Source organism: Mustela lutreola, chromosome 4 (genome assembly GCF_030435805.1).
Source record: "Mustela lutreola isolate mMusLut2 chromosome 4, mMusLut2.pri, whole genome shotgun sequence".
Taxonomy (NCBI): Eukaryota; Metazoa; Chordata; class Mammalia; order Carnivora; family Mustelidae; genus Mustela; species Mustela lutreola.
The window spans coordinates 12,103,033-12,116,760 of NC_081293.1; positions in this window are offsets into that span (position 1 = coordinate 12,103,033).

A 13,728-nucleotide genomic window follows, 5' to 3' on the forward strand; every position below is an offset into this window, starting at 1 on the left:
ACACAGCATGCCCCAAAATGAAACAATCTTCTTCCCCCAAGGGTGCTTCTCTTCTCATCCCTCAAGCCAGAGGCCCTGGAATCTGCCACCTGTCCTTCCCTCCCCTTGGTGAGAATCTGTTTTCTCAACGTGATTGATATGACTGCTGATCAGAAAACTAGCTATGTGAGCGGATAATAGAAAGGCATTAGCATGAGCCAGTAGAAATAGGAGCTCAACTCCTGGTTACTTATTTATTTATCTCCTGGATAAATCTAGGAGAAACTCAGCGGTCCAGCCAGGTCTTGATGAGAGAAGGACTTGGGGGAGGAGAGGGAAAAGAACTGAAGACAGGGGGACTAGAAGAAGACAGGACTGGGCATCAGCACCCAGGTGCATTTGAATCTGATGCATTTGAGTTCCAGGAAACGTTTGCGTGGGAACTATGTAGACAGAATCCAGGAGTTAAGAGCAAACTGTTGAGCTGACAGGTGTTGAGGTGACTGCTGAGTGTAAGGGCCTATTTAGCCAGAGCGATTCCATCTCGGTCAAACAGTGATTTTGTTGTTTATGCAGTAAAACTTCAACTGACCCTCCCCCGCCCACCCCTCCATCCCCCCAGAGGAACTTACTTAGAAGCAAGTCCAGGAAACCAGTAAAATATGGTCGACCAGTCCGTGATAACAGAGCCCAAATCCAAGGGCGGGTCAGGTCAGGTGGAGATAACAGAGTCCTTGAAGGCAAGGTTGAGTCAGGCCAGGTGGAGACATCCAATCACTATCTCCCTAAAGAATGTGGGCCCCGCCTTTTGGGTGCCTTTTGGGTGCCAATTCTGACCAAGGTGATAGGCTAGTTCAAATAGCTACTATAGGGTGAACTGTAATTCCATTGGCCACCTGTGTGGGACCTAGCATGACTATGCAACTTTCTCTGTGTGTTACAGTCTCACTGGCCACCTGTGTGGGGCCAGGCTCAAGCACATGACCTTTGCTCTATAAAAGCTAGTCTGTGAGGCTGGGAGGGGTGGCTCTCTCTGTAAGAGCCGGCCCCGACCGGTCGGGTTGATTCTCAGTGCTGGCGTGAAATAAAGCTTTGCTTGACTTTCACTTTGTATCAGTCTCGCTCCTTTGATCACAGACCCTAACACTGAGGACAAGGAGCCAAGTCGAAAGTAACACTCAAGCCTTCGTTTCTGTCCTGCTAGGGTCACACCAGTGGCAACGGAGAGAGAGGCATTGACTCTCCAGCAGCGCTCTGGGCCAGGGCAGATGGTGGCAACAAGCAGTGCCGTGGCCTGAAGGTTGGAGAGGGATCTTCTTACCACTTAGGGACTCTGAACAAAAGCCTCCTCGACTTTTCATGGACCGTGGGAGCTGGGGTAAGGGAGCAGGAGGAGGGTCGAGCAGAGAAGTACTGAGTCCAAGCGGAGGAAAGATGTCAGTTGCGGTGTAACCTTCCATGAGGTGGCCTCTGAACGAAGGTACTTTATGAGTGTAGGCCCAAGTGTTAATTCATGCAGATGTTTAGATATTTGCACCAAAACTTTCTATAGTGGTAACTTGCTGAGTTTTGTTTTATTTTGTTGTGTGACTCCCCAAACTCCCAGGGATTGGAAAAAACAGGGTAATTATTTGTAAGGATTTTGAGAAGTATCAAAATGAAAGGTCAGCATGGAATTGAAACTGTCTTAATCTGTATCTTAGCCTTTTGTGGGTTAATTCTTGGGGAGCACAGTAGTGCATTTGGTGAAAGGTATATAAGGCATGGCAGTTGTTCCATAAACTTCCTGGCTGGAAATTTTAGAATTATTTTACTAGGCACAAGTATAATATGGGGTAGGCTGACCTGATTAAGCTCCCCAATCTCAATGGCTTAATACAGTAAAATTGTATTACTTGCTCATGTCACCATCCACTATGGTTCCGTTGTGGTCATTGGGAAGGGGGAGGAGGGCTTTGTCTGCTCTATAGGATCCTTAGGGACCCATGTTTCTTCCAAGATATGGTCTTCCCTCTTCAAAGGCCCTCTTTGTATTCAGCTGGCAGAAAGGAAAAGAAAGGTCACAAAGGAAAGAGGATTTTTTTAGGAGTCAGATTTGCAAGTGGTGTTCAGCAAGCCTACCTGCATTCCACTGGCCAGCACCTGGTCACATGGCCAACCTGATTGCACAGGAGGCTGGGAAATGTAGTCCAGCTTGTGTCCAGGAGAAAAAGGAAATTGAATTTGATGAGAACAGAACAATCTCTGCCATTGCACATTTCTTAGATGACTTTGGGTGTTAATTTGATTCTTCTTTTGATAGTCTTGGTTCATTTAAGCCACTGTGGGACAGCACTAAGGTTGGTAGCCACATTCCTCTGAGAGACTGGGTAGGGCTCTGCACTAAAGGTGCTTATGACAGAGAAATAGAAAATAACAAAAGTGAAAACAAAAATTAAAGAGAAAAGAAAATTGTGGTATTGTGATATAATAAGATAAATACATATTTTGGTCTTCCTCCAAGTTTCCTGGAATAGAATCTTTAAAATGCCTGCAACTTCCAAAGTGATAAGAGCTATAGAGCCATTTTTTGTTACAATATTTTGGTTTAATGATACTTAGTTTGTGTTCCCATTTCCTGACATAGCTCCAGAGTGATGAAGGTAAAATGGGTATTTTCTGTTATTCACAGGGTCCCTCTTTCAACCTCCCCACTTTATGTTAATGAGCGACTAGGGAGGGGGCAGGTTGCCAAGGGAACCACCCCAGAGGTGGGGGTTGGGGATAGGGTGGGGGAAAGTCACCTTAGAGAGCTGACTACCTCCTGGGAGGGGAGAGGGGCTGGAGATCTACTCAATCACCAGTGGCCAGAGATTTAATCAATCCTCCCTGTGTAACGAAGCCTCTGCAAATAGGCTGGTTTGGTGAACAGAGGGAGGGGCTGGAAGGGTGGGAGGTGTGGAGAGGCTGTGGTAGCTGGGCACTCCTGTCTCCAGATCTTGCCCTATTCGCCTTTCCTCTCTGGCTGCTCCTGAGTTATAATCTACTGGTATAATGTTTCTTTAATTATAGACCCATAATCTAGTTAAGTAAATTGTTTCCCTGAATTCTGTGAGCCGCTCTGGTAAATGACCAAACCCCAGGCAGGTGTTGTGGTTTGTCACAGCTGGACGTAAACCTCCAATTTATAACCGGTCCGAGGCACAGGCAATAATAGCCTGGTGTCAAAGTGTCCAGGGGCAGCTCGTGGGGCTGAGCCCTTACCCTGGGGATCTGAAGCTGTCTCCAGGTAGATGGTGTCAGAACCCAGTTAAATTGTAGGACACCTGCTGGGGTTGCACAATTGCTTGGTGAGGGGGTGAAAAAAGCCTGCACTTCCAGTCACAGGAATGTGAACATGATAGACGCCCAGTACGAGAGTAAGGGAGAAAGAGACTTTTTTTTTTTTTTTTTTGTCAAAAACATTCAAATATAGAGCTCCCGTGGAGCAAAATGAGAGGAGGATTTTGAACAAAACCGTAGGAGCTGATATTTTGTATTCATTCCCTTTCAGTTGTATCTTTTGTTGGAGTGCATGGAAATGTTCTTTTTTAAAATTACATGGGTGGCTCTGTACCTTAGCGCTCCTGGGTGGATCTCTGGGGAGAGGGTAAGCTTTCTCTCTTCAGATCGTTGGTCTGCAAGTGATGCCCTAGGACAGGGGATGTCTTCACCTACGCACTTTGAAGTCAGGTTCAGAGAGCCAAGCCAAGAGTCAAAATGAGCCGAGGAAATGGAAATTTGTAGACCTCAAGGGAAAGAAACACAGTTATTTAAACACAGGTTCTGTTGAGGTAGGAGATGCATGGGCGGCCCTTATGGGAAAGGATTATGTGGATTATGTGGAACAGGGTGGTGAAATGTGGAAAGACACGCGTAAAAGGAGGTGGGTTGTCGAGTACTGTGCCTGGTCCTCGTTGTGAGCTCACTTGGTGACGGCGCTGCTGGATGGCATCAGGGCGCAAGGGTCCCCACCAAGACTTCTGGGACTGCTATGGGAGAGCTGAGCCAGAAGTGGATGGGGGCTGGGTCCTGCCCAGCTCCAAGCACGGCCTGAAGGAAAGTAAGGCTGTGCCCCACCTCCTTGCCTGGGAAACGGAAGCCCATCTTGCTCCTTGATAGGACGCTGAAGCAGTGGCCCCTGGAGAGAGATCGCCGAGCCCTTTTGGAGGAGAGGGTGCCATGGGCCTGTTTGTCCCAGGCTCTGTTGTCCCCTGCCCCCTGCACTCTCACCTGGGGGTTACCAGAGGTGCCCCGTGGAAGGACAGGGAGGAACTCTGTTTGGAGGAGCCCACAGGCCGGAGTGCTCCTGCCCTGGGTTGTATCTGTTCCCGCCCTGAGGAACAGGTGCTTTTAAAAGGACATCACTCTTGACATCTCAGACGGCCCTGAAATGCAGTGGCAAAAATGAAGTTGCCTTTTCTCATCATGAAAGATATTTACCTTGACCATGGGCAGCACAGCACTTAAAAAAACAAAAACAAAAACAAAAACAACAAAATACCACTCCAACAAATGGCAGGGGTGATGAGGTACACAGGACAAAAGGGGAAAGAAGCAAGTCAAAGTCCTCCATCTGCAGTGGTAAAGAAAACAGCTCCTTGATGTAGCAGACAGGCTGGGTACGAGGGTGCCCCTCTGCCTGAGAACGGGGTTAGGAATTGATTATATAGCATCATCAGGAAATCATGTCAATAGGGACAGTGTTATTATTTTATAATACATTTTAGTATAGAAGTACACTAAAGTACATTTTAGTACAGAACATTTTAGTGTAGAACAAGAGGGGAAAAAATGAAGCAGAAAGAGCAGGTGGAAGAAATAATGATATCTGGGGCACCTGGGTGGCTCAGTGGGTTAAAGCCGCTGCCTTCGGCTCAGGTCATGATCTCAGGGTCCTGGGATCAAGCCTTGTGTCGGGCTCTCTGCTAGGCAGGGAGCTTGGTTCCTCCTCTCTCTCTCTCTCTCTCTCTCTCTCTCTCTCTCTCTCTGCCTGCCTCTCTGCCTACTTGTGATCTCTGTCCGATCAATAAATAAAATCTTTAAAAAAAAAAAAAAGGAAGAATGATATCTGAGCTCCTTTTTTTAAAGAGATAAAAAGTTGGGGAGAATTTGGGTCAGAGGGATTCTCTGGTTTAGAACAAGGAACCAAGTTCTGCCTGTCGACATAGAGCTAAATTGGCAAGCTCAGGACCAGAGCACGGGCCCCGCAGACCTTGAGGGGAAATACTCCCGGCTGGTATTTGAGGAACCCGGGATGGGCAGGTGTGTGTGCTAGGTGCTCTGCGTAGCATGTGAAGCAGTCAGAAGGGTGCTGCTTGTGCCCATCTGCCTTCCCTTTGATGTCCCTTTCCCCACCCCCAGCCCTACACAGAAGTCTGGCACACCCTGTGTATGAAGGCCTGAAGGGCGGTTCAGGGACTTAGCAAAACTCTTTCCATCGCTCCCTGCCTCAGTGGGCTCCCCTCGCTGCTCCCCTGGAACCCCGAGGCAGCCTCCCAGCGGGTGCTCCACCTCCTGCTTTTCCCCATTCAGTCCCCTTCATCCTCCCCCCCCCCCCCCCCAATGAGTCCCAGTTTCTAGAGGGGAAAGCTCCAGATTCTTAGCCTGGCTTTGAGGTCTCTTCCAGATGTGGCCCTGTCTCCCCTGCTGGCCTTTTCCAAGCATCTAACTCTCTCCATCCAGAGCGCCCAGCTACCTGCACCACTGGCATCCTGGGGCTGGGCCACTCTGACCCAGCAGGTCTTTGGATTTTTTTTTTCCCTCTTTCCATCTCTCTCATATGCTAAGAATCATTCTGGGCATGTCCTGACTCATCCATTGAGACTCAATCTAGCTACCTCCTCCTCCGGAGCTTCAAGACGAGCTTCAAGAAGGGTGGGATCCAGGTGCGTGGTCACTGTCAAGATGCTCTTTTGCTCCATGTCATTTACCACTCTCTGCTAGTCGGCTCTATTCTTTCCCTGCAGGTGGGGGCTTATCTCACCTGGTAGATGAAATGAGAATCTGTCTTAGGGAGGGCTTGTTCCCACTTTGAACTTGAGAAGTCTTAGGGAAGAATTCTGATGGCCTCACTTATGTCAGGGTCAGGGGCCCGAACACCTCTGATTCAATCACCCATGGTCAAGGGGAAGGGTCATTATCATTCATAATGGTATCTAAATATGGATCACTTTCTTTCTTTCTTTTTTTTTTTTTAAGATTTTATTTATTTATTTGACAGACAGAGATCACAGGCAGGCAAAGAGGCAGGCAGAAAGAGAGAGATGAGGAAGCAGGCTCCCCACTGAGCAGAGGGCCGGACGTGGGGCTCGATCCGAGGACCCTGGGACCATGGCCTGAGCCGAAGGCAGAGGCTTTAACCCACCGAGCCACCCAGGCACCCCTGGATCACTTTCTTATTAGCCAATGTACCAACTTATTTCTAATGACCTTGATACCGACGAACACAGTGAGTTCGTACTGGACTTGCGGCCAGCTAAAATGCACACCTTTCTACCTCTTCCATATAACCTGCCACCAGGCCAATTCATGGAAGATCAATTTCCTGAATACCAATGTCCATTCACCACACTGACTAAAAATAGAATAAAATAAAATAAAAAATCAGATAAAACTAGGTAGTTTAAACTTACTGATTTTCCCTTGGTCTTCATAGAAGTGTTTTAAAGAAGTTCAGTTTATTTTTGCCCTCGCTTCCTGTTGCTGACGTCAGAGGCTATAGACAGAGGCTGATGGTGAGGACCGCAGAGGTGGGAGTCCCAGAGGAAACAGCGGGCAGAGGAGGCGACATGAATATATTTATAAGAACATGTTTGTAAGACGATAGCCTTAAGATGATACAGTCATTGAATATAGTTAACTCATTTAAAAATATATTCAAGAAAATATATGCACAAAGAATATTTTTGCATGTAAACGATTCTGCTTGCCGTATTCTTATGAGTAAAAATACATTAATGAAGAATATATTTGTAGGGCACTTCCTACTGAAGACACTCTCATGCATACATTTGTTGGAACCTCAGTGTCTCCCGCTGGGCCCCTAGGTCTTGTTTACTCTTCTTTTGTTTGTTTGTTTTTTTAACCTAAATAGTTCCCGTGCCTTCCTCTTTCCTCCTGCATGTGGCTTGTAGGTTTCCTATCAGTTTCCCATATACGCAATAGTCATATACACACAAGTTTGCCCCTGTCTTTCTTCCAGACTGGCTCCAGGGGAGGTTGAGCCTTAAGCCAAGGAGTAAAATATGGGGACAGGCATTTCCTTACACTCAGACTCTATATTCCTATTCATTATCATCATCATTGTCATAATTACTATTATTAATATGACCTACATGTGTGTTCATTCTTGATGACTGCCGACCACAGTGAGCTCGGGCTGGGCGTACAGCCTGGAAACCTCCTCACACCTCGTCCACACGGCTTGCCTCTGTCCGGGGGAAAAGATTCTCTACTTACTAGACCTGTGACCCTGGAAAAATAACAGGGACTTCATCTTTGTTTTCCAGACCCTTATCTTTGAGTGGGAAGAAAAGGTTTGAAATCTGACATCATTCGAAAGTGAGAATTTATACTACTGATGTTTTAAAATAGTTTCAGAAGCATCAGGGTCTCATACACAGTTTGGAAATAGTTCTCAAATTTGTAGACGGCGCTGGCTCTCAGTTTTATATAAATCCTGGCAACACCGCGTCTTGGTGGCTTGAATCTGTGACTGCGTGGTCTTATCGCCCTTGAGCCTTTTCCTGTTTATTAAATCACATCGTGCTTTCGTTGGAGTTCTCTGTGGCAAACTCCGAGACTTAATTAGATTTTTATCTAGTCAGAAAAAAAAAAAAAGCACATCATGTTTCCAGACAGTGTTTTCACCTGAGCTTGAAGGCACTTCCCTTCCTGGTCTAGAATCTGAGCGTGCCTTCAACCTGCTTGTTTCATCCTGACTTTTCTTGCTCAAGGCGCACATCAAAATTAGCCTTTCAATGCTGATTTAATCTCTGTCATAATTACATGGCTCTTTACCTTTGAGACTTAAATTCTTGATTTGGGCTAAAAAACCACAAAGCTGCTGGAAATAAAAATACATCTAGTTAATATTTTTGTAAGAATCCCATGATAGTAGGAGGCATCATGCCCGGATTCGGTTAGAGGGAGGTGGTTGCTCATTTGGGCGGGCGGCTGACGCAGGCCCTGCCGTGCTCCAGCTGGCGGGTCTGGTCTGCAACAGATGGGCCAGGCCCTTGAGGGAGAATGGGAAACATCCTACAAACTGAGCTTCAAGCCTCTGCTCCCCTAGCATTCAGGTTCCCGGCTGTATTATGTGGGTCGTGCCGGCTCCTGTTCACTGAGGGCTAAGTCTGTGCCAGGTGCTAGTCATTTGATCTTACGAGATAGGGATGCAAATTACTGAGTCCATTCTAGAGACAGGAAAACTGAGGCCACCTAGAGATTAAGTAATGGCTCATAGCCATATTCCTGATGTGCGGCAGAGCCTGGAGATGAAACCAGCGATCGGGCTCCTCATCCCCACTCTTAACCCCAAGCTGTAGAGCGAGAGAGCGGCCCTCTCTATCTTATGAAGGAATTAAACGGGTGACTCTGTGTGTGCCGCATGAACTGCTTTGCAAGGTCAGAAGCTCCTTGGCATTCTTAGCAGCACCCGCCGCCCTGATGCCCTGCCCTCGCGTGGAGCAGTGGGGTGAGGAGGCTGGAGGACCCAGGGTCCAGGTCCTCAGGAAATCATTCAATCTCTCTGAGTCTCAGCTTCCAAGTCTGGAAAAGGAGCACAACAATCTTACCTACTCCTCAAGGCTACTGTGTCACAGAAATAAAACGACGCCTGTTGGGAACCCCCAGAACCACCCCAAGGGGCTGACAGGACTGCTAACTTTGAGCGCTAACCACACGCGAGGCCCTGCCCGGAGCCCATTATGCTCGTCTCCTCTAGGCTCACGGGAGCCCTAGGAGGTGAGTGTGGTTACGAGATTGACTTTACAGAAGAGGAAACAGGCTCAGGGAGACTGGGTGACTCACCCAGCACTGTGGCCAGAAGGGGTTAGGACTGAGCCCCCACCACATGCTCCCACCACAGTCCCTCCCCCCTCCACAGGAAGTGGTTCCCAATGACTCCCTCTGGGTACCCACTCACTCACCCCGATGCCTCCTCCCGTGTGTGTGTGTGTGTGTGTGTGTGTGTGTGTCTGTGTGTGTGTGTTCCCACCACGACAAGCTTATTCCCAAGCATAGCGTGTCTCTTTAGCAATCCTGTTCCCAGGCCTGCGTCCTGTCTCCCTGAAACTCTAACTTCAGAGCAGTTGTTTTTTTTTGGGGGGGGGGGGTGCGGGTGGGCTGCAGCGGGAGTGTTTTCCCATTTCCCCGTTCCTGTTTCTGGGTTCTGGCTCAAAACTCTGCCCAGAAGGGGATGTTTGGAGCTTCCAACCTTGAACCACTGAGCTTAGGGATGGCTGCTCTGGACACAGACGCGGCTGGAATAACGACGCAGGCCAGCAAAGGCTAATGCCGCAGGGGACGTGAGCTACGCTCTCCGGATTAAATCAGAATTAAATCAGAGGCTGTGCTGCCTGAACGCCTCGGTCTCCGGACTCCTGGGATGGCGGGGAGGGAGCTGGGCTGGGGAGGGCGCGGACACCTGTCAGCACCAGTCCTCTTCCTGCTCATCATGGGGACTGTCCCGTTGGTTCTCCTTACATCTTAGAGGAACCAAAGCCCACCTCCTCTCCTCCAAGCTGATCTCTTCTTCGTGTGTCTACTTCGGCTCTGAGGTCCATTTCAGTGAAAAGAAGGAAGGTGAACAGACATTGTACAAATCAATCCTTTCTCTTGTAAAATCAGTGCTTTGCCTTCAAGGGATGTTAGGGAAAAGGCAAAGGGTGAATTTGCAGATACAGTGCTGTCTCCTTCTCTCTTCAGGGAAAGCTTTTTTCCTCGATGCGTCCCGACGGACTGGAGCCAATAGCGTGTCTGACAGGTGGCTTCATCTGGGTTTAATTCAACCAGAACTTACAGAATACTGTGGAGAACGGAGAAAGATAAATCACCGTCCCTGGCTGGTCTCACAGGGACCATCAGGCAAACAAGCCAAAGCCGTACAGGAAGCCGTACAGGCCCAGAGAGTGGGTGCCCGGGACACAGGGGGTGGGCTGCAGGCGTTGGAGGGGCTGGGCACTGGCACAGAGGTCAGTGTGGACTCAAATGGAGAGAAATTGTCCAATTTTCTCTTGCTTTTATCAAATAAGCTGGATTTTCCAAGATAATCATGTTTGAAGATGTTCTTACCCATGTGGGTTGGGCACAGCCTTGTCGCCAAAGGCATTGAGCCGAGAAGGAACCAAGCCAACCTCTGCATCCAGCCCTTTTCTCTACTTTTCCTACTGCATGGGCACAGCCAGCCTGGATTTCTATTTTGAATGAATAGAAGAGACATGTCCTAAAGATGCGGGAAACCATATGGAAACTGTGACTCTTCCAGTGGTCACTGGCATCAAGGAAGCACCGGCACCCCAAGGAGAAAGCACAGGGTAGGGCTTCCTGAGACCTGGAGGCGGAACTTGGTCGCACCACTGATTAGCTGGGTAACCTTGACCTATCACTCATCCTGGTCTCAGTCTCCTCACCTGGAAAAAACTCCTTTTGCCCTTGAGCTGTCTCTCCCTGGGCTCCTTGGGGACAGACCTAGGGCAGTGGCCGAGCACCGTTAGGTCGAGCCAGTGACCCAGCAGCAACACATTCTCAGCAGTTGGAACCCCCTCTTTCCTAAACCGGAAGGATCAAGGCTGGTTTGGACATGTGGAATTTCAACCTGAATTGACCGGGACCCCAGGGGCAGCCTCTGCTCTTACCTTGTGCCCAGCTGCAGGCCAGACTGTTTGGATCCAGTCCTTACTTGCCCTGCTGTCAAATGCTAAATGCACTGGCAAAAGGTTTAGGGTTTCCCAAGGTTTCTGAGACGTTACTTCTTAAAACAGGAAAGCTGCGTCCAACTTCCCTCAAGATATTTGTGGGTTTTTTTTCGCCCCATGACTCTGTTGCCCATCTCCCATATCTCCATCCTATTCCCTAGGCAGGGCACCTTCCCCGCTTAGCAAACGAAGGATTCTTTCTGGGGTCCCCTCTCCTTACAATGCAGGCAGGTTATAAATAAAAAAATCCTTTCCCCATCATGCAGAAATTAGGGAAGTGGGGAAATCAGAGAGGAGGTAGAGCCAGACGTGAGAAACAACACAGACAAGTGTGCCTCTTGCATGCAAATAGGGACCTCGAAGCCATGTGCGCAAGACAGCCCCAGAGGGGAGCCGTGGGCATCTCAGAACAAGGAAGGACAATCAGGACCACGGACCACAAAGCACAGCCTGCCCACCCACTTGGGAGCAGTGGCGTGTGACAGATGGTTAGCTGTCCCAGGAACCGCTCCTTTGACAAGGAACAGAACTTCAGCTGGGCATGTGTGACATCCCAGTCTCCCTTGCAGCAAGGAATGGCCATGTGGGCTGTGGGCAGAAGAGGTATGTTACTCGTGGGTCTTGCCAGGAAAAGGGCTGGGAATGTGTTTCCTGGGATTTCTGACGCCTTCCTTCTGCCCAGGGAGCCAGAAGAGCTGGGCCCAGAGACGGGGACCACATGTTAGATGGCAGAGCCTCTGGAAGGGAAAAAATCTTGTGTTGTTGAGAGAGAAATTGCTGTGTATTCGAGGTCTCTTAGAAAACCAGCGCAGCCTGCATTCCCATGAGGCAGCTACTGCTGTACCAAGGCAGAGATGCTGTCCGTCCAATTCATCTCTTCTACACCGATTTGAAGAGTCCCCTTAGACGCAGGCTACATCATCTCCTCGGGAAGACAAAGCAGCAGGTGCAAGTCATGAAGTAGAAAACACACTGGGAGGGGTGCCTGGGTGGCTCAGTGGGTTAAAGCCTCTGCCTTCGGCTCAGGTCATGATCCCAGGGTCCTGGGATCGAGCCCCCGCATCAGGCTCTCTGCTCGGCAGGGAGCCTGCTTCCTCCTCTCTCTCTGCCTCTCTGCCTACATGTGATCTCTGCCTGTCAAACAAAAACAAACAAACAAAAAAAAACACACTGGGAAAGGGATAGACCTTAAAAGCTAGTGTGGCATGAAAAAAATGAGGCCCCAGATCAAGATTTATGGCACAATAACATTTATGTAAATTAAGCCTCCCTTCAAGCTCTTAGCACTTATTTCAAGGATTTACATGTATATTCAAGGATATATATATATATGAAATCATTAGAATAAATGCCTATTAAGGGAGACAGGGGGAAAAAATAAAACATTAACAGGGAAGGGGCCTTGCTCAGACAGATGATGATAATTGCTGGGATCTGAGGAGTATGGCTAAGTCCCCACCTGATGTTCACACACACACACACACACACACACACACACACATGCACTTTTTTTTTTAATAAAGATTCTTGCCTAAGAAATATCTCAGGTTGCTCTCTAGCTATGTTTAATTTTCTGGGTTTAATGTAAGAGGAAAAAACCCTCTTCCTTCTTTAATTACATTTTTGAAATTTGTGATACAAAAGCAGAGTAGCTGGGGAACAGTAGACAATTACAACTTTTTAAATCTTGCAAGCACATGCATCGTTGGTCAACAGGGGAGCCTTCACCTGTCCAGAAAATGCCTGCAGAGTGGGAGTGAGGACTTGGGTTGGCTGGATCTGTTGAATCATAGGAATCAAGCCAAATGCAGCTCACTTAAACCCTGAAGCCTGCCAACACTGACCCAGGCTGATTTTCCTCTCCGTGCTTGGGGCTCGAGGGCTGACGCGTCGAGAGGCGAGCGCAGGTACTCAGCTCTTTCCTGCAGGGGTTCTTCCTCAGTGAAGTGTGAATCCGAGGGCCCAAGGTTGTTTCCTAGATGTGGAAGGCCAGACTTGTGGTGAGCAAAGCCACAGTGAGGCTGTGAGGGGTGTCCAAGTACATCAGACTGAAGGTGGACCACCTTCTCTTAAGGTAGAACTGGAGACAAATGCCGGGCAGGTGTCTGGTCAGATGATGGCATGTAGATAGTTGACTATCTCAGGGCCACAGTCTTGGGCTCCTGGACTATGAGAGCTTATGGAGACTTTCCAATTATCTAGGTCTTCTCCCCAACCTGCTTTACAGAAGAGGACGTGGAGACCCTGAGTTGGATAGGGCTTGCCCTGGGTGTCTCAGACAGTTAATGTAAGTGTGGGAGTTTGTACCCAGGTGTCCTGATTCATAGGCTGGAGTCACGAGTGTCCCCCTTGGCACCTCTTCAAGCAGTAGCTCCTTGTCCCAGCTCACTCCTCCAAGAGCCTGGATGGCGATGGGCCCAGACTGTCCTATGGACTCCCCCTGAACAGGGATTCAGTAGCTTAGATTTTGCCTTGGGTATTTCGTTAGCTGTTAGTTGGGAGGATGCAGGGCTGTTCCTCACATCCATGAAGAATGTTGCATTCATTACCATAATTATCTGACCATTAAGAGAACTCATGTCTTCTACAATGAGCTCTTAAAATTCATTAAGTGAAAGAGAGTTCCCTGCAGCGCTGGTGGTCAACATGAATTGGGTCCTAGCTCGTGACTTACAGATTCCCTTTTGCTGAATGGCCCCAGGAGAATTCTCCCCAAGGAGGAATATGGGAACATGTTTATTTGATTTGATTTTCGTTTCTCTGAATTCAAATCTGGAGATTTTACAAAATAAGTAACAAATGCAGGGCTGTA